Here is a 12846-nt window from a genome sequence, read left to right as displayed (position 1 = left end):
TATGGCGACTGGCAGGGTGCAAGGTATGGTGTAGGGACCAGTCTGAGGTACGGCTCCCCAGTTGGTGCATGTGTACCTGGGAGTTGTCTTCGAGTTGGTGGTTTTGTGGCTGGAGGCCTGAGAACTGACTCGCAGGTACTGTCTAGGTTTTTGATCCTGTAATGGCTAGAGGTTACATAACCACTAGCCATTACATGCAGACCTTGGATCCTCCCAGATCTATGTGGGGAATTTATTGCTGTGGGAAATGTAGCGGTTGCCCCTGGGTCACAGAGTGCAGAGGCATCCGCCTACCCAACGGACAATGGCATCAGCTCAGATGCCATGCTGATTGCTCCACCAGAGGTGTTATCTACTGAATGACTTGCAAATGTCATGCTTTCTACATTGGCAAGGCATTCCATGAGTTTGGCCTGAGGATCAGAGATCCTGTATACTGCTCAGGCTCTGGAAAAATGACAACTTCGGTTGCGAGACACATAGGTCTATACCATAGGTTTGACAATAGATCAGTCTCTTTTTTTGTACTTGAGGTCGTTTCTCGAAATTAATTCATACAAACCTTTTTCATAAGATGCAGATTTATCTCAATTAGCTGCTGTATGGGCTTATAATATTTCCCTCTGGCCTTCTTTTAGAGGGTCTCAATTACTACTTCTGAGCGTTTTCATGCTCTCTTTCCGTTTTTTGGTGAAACCATATCAGCCGGTACCATTAATGCTTCCCCGGGCTGCATTTGGTGGGCCTGACCTGTTCTGTGACTGGTCCTTTGCTATACAATTTCTAATTTATATAATTAGTTCTACTGGCACTAGTGCAGATTTGTTTATGTATATTTAAATATTTTCACTGTATGTACCCACATCATTAATTTTTCCTTTCTGTTTTTGATTGTTCAAGTTTTTCCCCTTGCTATTTGTTTCCATGTTTGGAGCTGTGGTTACTGTCATACCGGCCCTCACCCTGGGGGGTCTCTAATATTTAGGGCCATTTTTCTGATCTTCTGATCCATAGCCTTCCTTTTCCTTACACATCCTTCCTTGGTGGTGTGTGATCTGTATGCTTTTGGGACAGGTGAATGGCATTCATGAGAGAGTTTCCCTTCTCTGGTTCTATTGGCCGGTTTTGCAGTACTGCATGCGCGGTCCAAGATCGTTTCCAAGGACGTCACTGACTGGCGCCAATGGCGCAGACTGTGACGTCTTTTGGACAGAAGCTAGGCCTATATAATGGGAGCGATCTCCTATTATGAGGCTGGTTGTAGGCAACCCCACAATGTAACCATCATTACAGGGTGTGTATTATTGTATAATGGGTGTCCTTCCACTGCTATTTCTTATTCTTGAATCTCAGCGGTATCTATGTAATATTTCGTTTCTTGAATAGTAGGCGTTACATTTATATATATGTATAAATTATTGTCTTCTCAGTTTCTTTGACATTACCAAGTTGCTGATCGCCACCTTAGTGAAATCCATCCATCTAAGCCATGTCAGCCCTAGGCCAGAATCAGGAACATCACATACAAGTTACTTCAAGTCCAGTACATCACAAGTCCAACCCATCACAACCCAAATACCCACCAAATGCGGGGTGGGAGGGTGGGAAGTTGTTTACTGACCACCGTCTGAAGACTTCCCCTCCAACAGCTCCACCCAGCTCTGACCATGCCCAATCAGACCCACCATAATGCATATACAGCAACAGCCCATATTTTTCTTACCCCTCCTATTCAAAGCCCTTTTAACACCTGTCATGCCGGCCCTCCATCTATTTTTTTATGGTTTTACGCTGGGCCTCTCTATCAAACACATAAGAAAATACCAAATTTGCCTGGAGATGGTCTTTAAAGCCGAAACAAAAATGTTATATATTGCAGATTACCAGTCTTTAGAGATAGTGGCTGCATTCAATTTCTTTTTTTACTCTGAGGACAGTTCAGCAAGTACAGAACATACCTATATTATTACGCATTAATACTGTTTTATACTAACATTTTTCATCAGTTATTCATGATATACTATGTATTATCTTTGCTCATCCATTATTATTGTAATTTCTATATATATTGTCAATTATTCCTATTATTAATATTATCATTTCCTAATTTCCTATTCATTTTTCTTTATTTATTTTTATTATTTTTTATTTTTATATTTTTATATTTTTATTTTTTATTTATTTCTCCATTTTTTTCTACTTATTTCAAATATTTCATTTTCATTTTTCTTTCTCACTTTACTATAGATAATTTTATTTTGATTTTGGTACTTTTATTTTTAACTTTTATTTTTAAATTTCAATCTTTATTTTTATTTTTATTTTTATATTTATTTTTATTTTCATTATTATTTTTATTTTTAGTCCCATTTTCTTTTTTCTTTTATATTTTTCCTTTTTTTTTTCTTTTTTTCACTAATTAATTATTTAATTTTTTATTATTAACTTCACCTTTATCCATATATAAATATATGTATTTAGTTATTGTGATTATTATCATTAATCCAGCCCGGATGTGTACATTATAGAGTTCATTTTATTGTTAATTTCACTGCTCGTTCACTCCCCTATTTAAATGCTGCTCACCGCTGTTTTCCTTACACCTACACTTGAAAAAGGAGCGCGCATGTTGGTTCTGGACTTGGCGCATGCTCAGAAACGCATCGTGTCTTCTGGTGTCCCCCGCTGACGTCATACGCTGTCCTCACGAGTCGGTCTGTGACTAGTGATGGACGAACTTCTGACGAGACGTTTCGCAAACGCGAAGCGCGAATGCGGCCGATAGTTCGCGAACCGTAACGTTCGCGGCGGGCCCCATTGACTTCAATGGGAGGCGAACTTTACAAACCTACAGGTCAAATTTGCAGCCACAAAATAATTACTAGCTGTGCACACATAGTCTCACCACATGGCCAATGACATAACACATGTATGAGGTGAATCTGGGATCGACAACTACAAGCATTCTTTTTTTATATGTGAAATTCTGACAATTCAGGACTAAGGAGCGCAAGAAGGCAATGGAGGAGAGGGAAGGTCAGGGTAGGTTAAGAAGAGGGTGCAGGAGATGATCACCAGCACCGTGATATAGAGCACTGACACCTGCACCGTGATAGAGTGATCTGACACCAGCACCGTGATAGAGAGCACTGACATCAGCAGCGTGACATAAAGCACTGACACCAGCACCGTGATATACAGCACTGACACCTGCACCATGATAGAGTGATCTGACACCAGCACCGTGATAGAGAGCACTGACATCAGCAGCGTGACATAAAGCACTGAATCGCTGCACGACCAAGTTTAAGACGTGTGCCATGCATGGCACGTGCGTAATTTTGCCCTGTTTCAATGCGCTAAGCAGATTGGCACCTTTGTCACACACCACTTTACCAACTGTCAAATTGAGCGGTGTTAGCCACTGATAGGCCTGTGAACGCAAAGCTGAAAGGAGTGCCGGGCCAGTGTGGCTCTTGGCTTCCAGGCACAACAGACGCAGCACGGCATGGCAACGTCTCACCTGGAATGTCGAATAGGTTCTGGGGAGCTTGGGTGGCGCAGCGGAAGAGACACTAGCAGCGGAAAAGGAGGAGTCAGCCGAGGAGGAGATGGAGGAGGATGGAGTAGGAGAAGGAGGAGAAGAAGAGCCAGGCCTGCATGCAATCCGTGGCGGTAAAACCAAATCTACACGGGTGCCACGGGTTACATGCTTGACGGCCGTCAGAAGGTTCACCCAGTGGGCAGTAAAAGTGATATACCTTCCCTGCCCGTGTTTGCTAGACCACGTGTCTGTGGTCAGATGTATCTTGGCACCGACACTGTGTGCCAGAGATACATTCACTTGCCGCTGAACATGGCCATATAGCTTTGGGATGCCCTTCTCTGAGAAATACTTCCTTCCTGGGACCTTCTATTGTGGTGTTCCAATGGCCACAAATTTTCGAAAGGCCTCCGAGTCCACCAGTTAATATGGCAGTAGTTGGCGGGCTATCAGTTCTGACAAGCCAGCCGTCAAGAGGGTTATGCGGCGTCATCATTTTTTTACGCTCGAACATTAGGCCCACGGAAGACTGCCTTTTTGCGGAAAAACGTGAGCTTGGCATGATGGAAGGTGGAGTGGAGGACAATTGTGAGGAGAGAGGATCAGGAGAAGTAGAAGACGAGGCTGGACAGTGAGAGCCTGGAGTATGGCTTTGTGTGTTCCGTTGCTCCCACTGGGCTCGGTGATGGCAGCTCATGTGCCTTCTTAAGGCGGTCGTCCCTAGGTGAGTGTTGGGCTTAATGCGTTGACTGCAAAGATTGCAGATGGCAACACTATTGTCAGCAGTGGACACGTTAAAAAAAGCCCACACTGCGGAGCCATGTGCCGGCGTCCTGGGAGCGCCAGATGTGACCGTACATGGTCGATGACTCGCTCCTGATACATTAGCAGTCTGCTTTGTCCCTCCTGTGCAATGTAAGTTATTCCTGCTTCTCAACCCTATCTGCTGGTCCATATCTCCCTCTGAACTCCCCTCCTCTTCCTCTCTTGTGGGCACCCACGTGACATCACTAGACACGTCATCATCGGCGTCACCTTCCCCACCGCTATAATTAGAGATCTCGGAGTAGGCAGCAACACCGGTGACCAACCTCCTCCTTGGGCTGATCTGAGTACTGTCGTCAGACTGCTGAGTGGCGGTTGTTGCTACCTCCTCTTCCTGATCCAATGCCAAGAGTGGCTGCGCATCAGAAATGTCTTGATATGGATCGGAAAATAATTCCTGTGACTCAAGCGGAAGGTATGTGGTGGTGATGGTGTTGTTGGTGGTAGTGTCTTTGGGGGTGCACATAGCAGAGAGTGAAGAAGAGGGTGCAGATCGAGAGGATGAGGAGGGTACAGAAGAGTAAGGCTGAGTGAGTCACTCAACCAATTCTGGTGCTTCCTTTGACGTAATCGCACACACCTTCTGCAATTTCCCACTTTGGCTCAAGCCTGTTGCTCCTGCCCTACCCCTACCACCCCCGCCGAAGGGCCTGCCACTTCCTCTGCCTGTCATTTTTTTAAATGACCCTGTGACAAAACTCTCTACAGAAGTGCAGTATGTATGTGGAAGAAGGTATATAACACCCCGCTTCAATCTGTTGTTTTTGGGGGCCACTGGTCTATCACACCAGTTACAATACTTTTTTTTTGGATTGCGTTTGTCACTCTTTGTACTATCGCTGCAGAACCACTCAGCAGTCACAATGCTGCACAGTGGAAACGCACTATACTATGCTTTCTATATGTGCAAGTATTTTATACGTGTATTACACAACTATATACTGCACACCAAATAGTACACCTATACCAGTCCTTAAGGACCTTTGTGGAACTAGTAGGTTGTGATTAGCAGACTGTACCTCACTCAACCCTATATACTGTAGTACACTATACCTTACCAGTCCTTATAAGGACCTTTGTGGAACTAGTAGGTTGTGATTAGCAGACTGTACCTCAGTCCCTATACTGATAAAGGACTGCTGCAGAATAGGGCAGCAGTCAGCAGTAGTGCACCTCAACCCTATATATTGTGGACCTATACCAGTCCTTAAGGATTAGCAGATTATACCTCACTCAACCCTATATACTATAGTACGCTATACCTTACCAGTCCTTAGAAGGACCTTTGTGGAACTAGTAGGTTGTGATTAGCAGACTGTACCTCACTCAACCCTATATACTGTAGTACACTATACCTTACCAATCCTTATAAGGACCTTTGTGGAACTAGTAGGTTGTGATTAGCAGACTGTACCTCACTCAACCCTATATACTGTAGTACGCTATACCTTACCAGTCCTTAGAAGGACCTTTGTGGAACTAGTAGGTTGTGATTAGCAGACTGTACCTCACTTAACCCTATATACTGTAGTACACTATACCTTACCAGTCCTTATAAGGACCTTTGTGGAACTAGTAGGTTGTGATTAGCAGACTGTACCTCAGTCCTTATACTGATAAAGGACTGCTGCAGAATAGGGCAGCAGTCAGCAGTAGTGCACCTCAACCCTATATATTGTGGACCTATACCAGTCCTTAAGGATTAGCAGACTGTACCTCACTCAACCCTATATACTATAGTACGCTATACCTTACCAGTCCTTAGAGGGACCTTTGTGGAACTAGTAGGTTGTGATTAGCAGACTGTACCTCACTCAACCCTATATACTGTAGTACACTATACCTTACCAGTCCTTAGAAGGACCTTTGTGGAACTAGTAGGTTGTGATTAGCAGACTGTACCTCAGTCCCTATACTGATAAAGGACTGCTGCAGAATAGGGCAGCAGTCAGCAGTAGTGCACCTCAACCCTATATATTGTGGACCTATACCAGTCCTTGAGGATTAGCACACTGTACCTCACTCAACCCTATATACTGTAGTACACTATACCTTACCAGTCCTTATAAGGACCTTTGTGGAACTAGTAGGTTGTGATTAGCAGACTGTACCTCAGTCCCTATACTGATAAAGGACTGCTGCAGAATAGGGCAGCAGTCAGCAGTAGTGCACCTCAACCCTATATATTGTGGACCTATACCAGTCCTTAAGGATTAGCAGACTGTACCTCACTCAACCCTATATACTGTAGTACGCTATACCTTACCAGTCCTTAGAAGGACCTTTGTGGAACTAGTAGGTTGTGATTAGCAGACTGTACCTTACTCAACCCTATATACTGTAGTACACTATACCTTACCAGTCCTTAGAAGGACCTTTGTGGAACTAGTAGGTTGTGATTAGCAGACTGTACCTCACTCAACCCTATATACTATAGTACGCTATACCTTACCAGTCCTTAGAAGGACCTTTGTGGAACTAGTAGGTTGTGATTAGCAGACTGTACCTCACTCAACTCTATATACTGTAGTACACTATACCTTACCAGTCCTTATAAGGACCTTTGTGGAACTAGTAGATTGTGATTAGCAGACTGTACCTCAGTCCCTATACTAATAAAGGACTGCTGCAGAATAGGGCAGCAGTCAGCAGTAGTGCACCTCAACCCTATATATTGTGGACCTATACCAGTCCTTAAGGATTAGCAGATTGTACCTCACTCAACCCTATATACTGTAGTACACTATACCTTACCAGTCCTTATAAGCACCTTTGTGGAACTAGTAGGTTGTGATTAGCAGACTGTACCTCAGTCCCTATACTGATAAAGGACTTCTGCAGAATAGGGCAGCAGTCAGCAGTAGTGCACCTCAACCCTATATATTGTGGACCTATACCAGTCCTTAAGGATTAGCAGACTGTACCTCACTCAACCCTATATACTGTAGTACACTATACCTTACCAGTCCTTATAAGGACCTTTGTGGAACTAGTAGGTTGTGATTAGCAGACTGTACCTCGGTCCCTATACTCATAAAGGACTACTGCAGCAGAGGGGCAGCGGTCAAGTATAATATTCTTTCTATATTTGAAAGAAAGAATATTATACGTGTACAACCCTATTACCATACCAGTCCTGAAAAGGACCTTTGTGGACCTAATAGTAACAGCTAATGATTAAACTGACTGTCCCTCAGTGCTACACACAGCTTTCTGTCTGTCCCTATTTAAACTGACAAAACACAGGCTGCTGCAACAATAACTTGAATAGCACTGCACTCAAAACTATATCCTATACTATTACACCATACCAGTCCTGAAAAGGACTTTTGTGGACCTAATAGTAACAGCTAATGATTAAACTGACTGTCCCTCTCTGCAACACACAGCGTCCTGTCTGTCCCTCTCTCAGCACTGACAAAAGACAATCTGCTGCAACAATGACTTGAATAGCAGTGCCTCAAACCTATATCCTGAACTACATCTACACCATACCAGTCCTTAAAAGGACTTTTGTGGTCCTAATAGCTAGCGATTTGGGTCACTGCAGTCTCTCCCTGCTCCACACAGCAACCTCTCCCTATAGTGACAGAAGAAAGAATGTAGAATGGCCACCGGATCGGGTCTATTTATAAGTTAGGGGGAATGTCCAAGTGTCCATGTGCTGTAATGTCTCAATTGGCTGTCCTGTACCCCATGATGGATGTGTCATCATAGGTCAAAATTCTTTTACACAGTAAACACGTAAGTCCGCCGGGTGAACAGCAGCAATAGTCCGCCGATCGGGCGGACCTCGAACAGCCGAAATTCGCCGCGAACCGACTGCCGGGCGAACCATTCGGCCATCCCTATCTGTGACATTGCCTGCTTGAGGGAACAGCTGAGCGTTTATCCACACATTACTGATGCTCTTTGTAAGTGAGCCTTTTACTTGTTTGATATGAAATAAATGCATTTTTTACTGAACTGGCGCTCTTCTATGTTCTATATCTGTTTCCTGCTTATGAGCTGACTTCACTCTGAGAGGAGCTGCTGCCGGCGATTGTGCAAATATACCATTGGTCCCCCATCCACTACAGACAGCAAGCGACCCCTACTGGATCCCCTACAGAGCCCAAGTACCTTTTAAACTTTGAAAGTGCTTTAAATGAACTTTTTCCATTTAGACTTATTTTAATCACACATCTGATCTTTCAAGCGCCAGCATCCCGTGTTGTTCATATCCCTGTAAAAGACTTAAGACTACGCAGGGCCGGAGTGACTGGTTTTTCTTGGTCACAAAAAATATTCCAGCGCCTGCTGGGGAGGTGGAATGACAAATGAACCCCTTCTCCAAGTTTTCTATAATATAAACCTTTAAAGCCTCCTGCTCCTTTTCAGACAGGGGAAAGATACGCCCAAACGGGATCTCAGCTCCTGGAAGAAGTTACCTGGGGCAGTCATAGGGGTGGTGAGGTGGAAGTGTGTCTGCTCCTCGCTTGCTGAAAACGTCTAAAAATGAATGGTATGGTTCAGGCACCAGCTGGCATAAGTCCTCATCAGAATTAAGGCAAAGAAGGGTAGAGGGCACAACAGAGTTCACACAAAGACAGTGCTCTTGGCAGTAGCTGGACTGGAACTTGATCTCCCCTGTGGCCCAGTTGATGCAGGGATTATGGGCCTGAAGCCAGGGGATGCACAGGATCACAGGAAATAGAAGGGAAGAAATCACATCAAGGGTGAGGAGCTCCTTGTGCTGGGAAGGGGTACAAGCCATCAGGGGTAGCGTCTCTTGGGTTACTTGTCCTGACTTGATGCGGGACCCATCAGCCAAGAACACAGACAGTCTGTGGGTTTTCTTCTGAAGGGGCAAGGCTTGCAGACTGGCAAAGGTGGCATCGACAAAACAACTGCAAGCCACAGAATCAACAATGGCGCTGGTGGAGACTGTCCTTCCCTGGAACTGCAATAAGAGAGGGAGAGCAAGGTGGGTTGTGCTGGCTGGCAGGGAAACAGGAGAGGAGACACAGAGGAAAGGCACTTACGTGTCTTAACAGGGCAGTTGTTAACATAATGTCCGGACCCCCGCAGTAAAGACACAAGTTCAGCTGGCGACGACGGGCACGTTCCTCTGGAGACAAGGTGGGACGCATCAATCCCAGCTGCATTGGCTCAGGAGCAGGACTGGCAGGGTCCCTTTGCGGAGCAGGCTGAGGACAGAAGGCAGGAATAGGAACCCTTGCAGTCATCCAATTTGAGCGATGGGGCTTAGTTGAGCGCTCGGTTCGCCGTTCCCGAAGTCGATAGTCAATTTGTATGGCCAAGGTGATCAACTCCTCCAAAGAGTCTGGGATACCGCCACGGGCCAGTTCATCTTTCAGTCCTTCAGAGAGGCCCATGCGGAACTGATGTCTTAGAGCAAAGTCATTCCATTGGGTGTCTGCGCTCCAGCACCGAAAGTCAGTAACATAGTCCTCGGCCGCACGGCGGCCCTGCTGGAGCGCAGACAGAGCGGATTCAGCTGTGGCAGTTCGCTGAGGATCTTCATAAAGCTGTGCCATAGCCTCGAAGAATGAAGAAAGGGAATGGGTAATAGCACTGTCACCCTCCAGGAGACGGTGGGCCCACGTCTGGGGTTCTCCCTGTAGTAACGATATCACAAACCCCACCTTGGTAGCTTCAAGTGAAAAAGTCCTGGGTTGGAGGGCGAAGTATAGCTGACAGGCATTACGAAAGGCCCATAACTTGGATCGGTCTCCCGAGAAACTTTCTGGAACAGGTACTCTCGGTTCAGGAGGGAGCATCACCACTGCAGGCTGGGTAGCAGGCTGAGTAGGAAGAGGAGGTGATGCTGAGGTGGAATGACTGGTACCGGAAAGGTGCTGGACTCACTCTTCTAGTCTGGTATATCCCTCTTGGAGAGACTTCACAGCTTGTGTAAGGGCCGCTAGGTGGGTGCAGATCTCCTTCATGGCAGAAGCTTCTCCCACAGGCTCAGTCATGGCTGTTTGTACTGTTAGGTACCTGGTGATGAGCCAGACTTGATGGAAAAAGACTTCTCTTACATCTCTGGTTCAGGGACCACTGGAATGGAGACAGTGGCCCAGTGAGCGCAGCGGGGTAGGAGTGTCTGACTGGAAGCAGTGGCTGGTTACTTATGGATGCTGGAACTACAGAGAAGATGGTAGACAGGCAGGCAGCGATCAGCAGGCAAGGCAGCGGCAGCAAGGACTGGGTGCAGCACACTTAAACAGCAGAAGAATAGTCAGGCGGGCCGGGTCACAACGGATAAGCAGACACAGGTAAGTACAGCAGGCAGAAGAAAGTGCAGGCAGGCAGAGGTTCGGCAAAAGAGGTACAGTCCAAAGCAAGGTCAGGCAGGCCGGTGTCAGGGCAGGAGAGGTCAGCGAGGTCAGATGGTAGCCGGGTCAGATATCACAACAGCAGGCAGATAGCAGGTAGTTCGGGTACAGAGCTGTAGACAAACAGCACCGAGTAGATGCAGCAGCCTCCTTTAAATAGGCCCACTGGCGCCACACCGCGCTAACACGTGCAAACCGCGAACGCCGCGTACGCCGCATACACGCATCCGCCCGTTCCGTGCAGGAGAAACCCTGACACTGGGCTTCAGCAAAATGGCAGCCTTTGGCAAGAAGAAACAGGAGCAATGCTGGAAGCAATTTGCAGCACACACTAATTTTGGTAGCATAATTATTAAAGTGGAATGTATGTTCCTTGCTAAAGAACATTATTTTTTATCAAGTTGTTATTGGAAACATTCTGCTTTAAGGTACAGCTACATGGCTATTGGAGGAGACATCCCGATCTTTCCCTGTCAGTAGGTGACTTAGCCCACCATAACTAAAGTAACAATTTTGTATTCACTGACCTTTTACTTACAATGCATGAGAAGTGGGTCCTACAGACATTTTTTATGTTTGTGTCTCACTTGCCAACATCTGCAGCTCGATGATAATATTGTAACTTATTGCTTTTCCATGGGCAATCCTACTTATTGTGTAAATCACATGTGAAAATACTTCCCAGAACAAAGCAAGGAAATACTTTTATTGTGACACCTTAAAAGGCTCGCCTGGGTTACCCATGGTGAACCAACGCCAGCTGCAAGTCACTTTGAAAAGTGACTTTGCAAATTCATACTTAGACAGCCAGCTTTTGTTGTCTCAATATGAATGGTGTTAATCATGATGCAATTTAGGTTAATTTTATCAAGTGTGTCCCCGTTGCTAGGGAACATGGCTCCACACTGGCTATGGCCTGTGCTGGATTTAGTTGTGTGGTGGGAACACTGGAAAGGTCTGACACTTGTCCAAAGTCACCCGAATGGCTTTTGCAGTGACAGTTAGAGATGGGTGTGAAATATTCTTTTATTTTGTCAAACCTGGGATCACTGCAAAAGTAATGGTCTCATGCTTAAAAGTTTGCAAAAGTTAAACCTTTAATTTTGCTTGTGCCACTGAAAGGCAAAATTGGAAAAAAATGTGTCCTTTTTTTGTTCGTTAAAATTTTTTACATTTAAAAACCTCATATAGCAATAGCATATAAAAATAAAAAATAAAAGAAAGGAAAAAGCAAAAAGAAAAATGGTCTTTTTTACTTTAAGCCGCTAGTCAGTCTTATGCCCCGTACACACGAGCGGACTTTTCGACATCCAAAGTCCGTCAGACTATCCGATCGTGTGTGGGCTGCAACGGACTTTAGCGAAGCTAAAGTCTGACGGACTTTAGAAATGAAGCATGCTTTAAATTTTCCCGACGGAACTCCGCCGGACCCGGTCCCCTTCGAAAAATCCGCTCGTGTGTGTGCTACTCCGACGGACTAAAACCGACGCTAGGGCAGCTATTGGCTACTGTCTAGGAACTTCCTACGTCGAATCCAGTCGTACGTCATCACGTTCGACTCCGTCGGAGTTTGGTGTGATGGTGTGTGGTCAAGTCCGTTCGATCGAAAAGTCCGCCAGAACTCCGGCGGAACTCCGCTAGAACTCTGTCGGAAGTCTGTCAGACTTAATCCCTCTCGTGTGTACGGGGCATAAGTTTTCTTCTTTTGTTAAAAAAAATAAAACGTTCAAAAAAGCTTAAAAATGCCTAAATGCACCCTAAGCAACCATAATTTAGCCCTATCTATTGACCTCAATTTATTTTGTCTATCTGTAAAATCTGACCAAAAAAATCTGCACGTTTTACTAAAAAAGGGGAATCACCCAGCATCACTCAAGAATAGGGATGAGCTTCGAGTTGGAGTTGAACCCATGTTCGACTTGAACATCGTCTGTTCGGCAGCTCGCCGAATTCCGAACATTATGGGCCATTCGCGCCAAATTCAAGTGGCGTGTCATGGCCCATAATTCACTGCGGCAACACAGTGCATTGCTGGCTGCTGATTGGCCAAGCATGCACTATGACCCGCATGCTTTGGCCATTAACAGCGCAGAAAAAACAGAGAGCCATGATTGGACAAAGCCAAGGTGGTTTTGG

This window comes from Lithobates pipiens, unplaced genomic scaffold (assembly GCF_037356315.1).
Source record: "Lithobates pipiens isolate NorthernLeopardFrog02 unplaced genomic scaffold, aLitPip1_a1.2 Scaffold_30, whole genome shotgun sequence".
NCBI classification, from domain to species: Eukaryota; Metazoa; Chordata; class Amphibia; order Anura; family Ranidae; genus Lithobates; species Lithobates pipiens.
The sequence above is the reverse complement of the archived record's forward strand: the minus strand, read 5'-3'. Positions refer to the sequence as shown.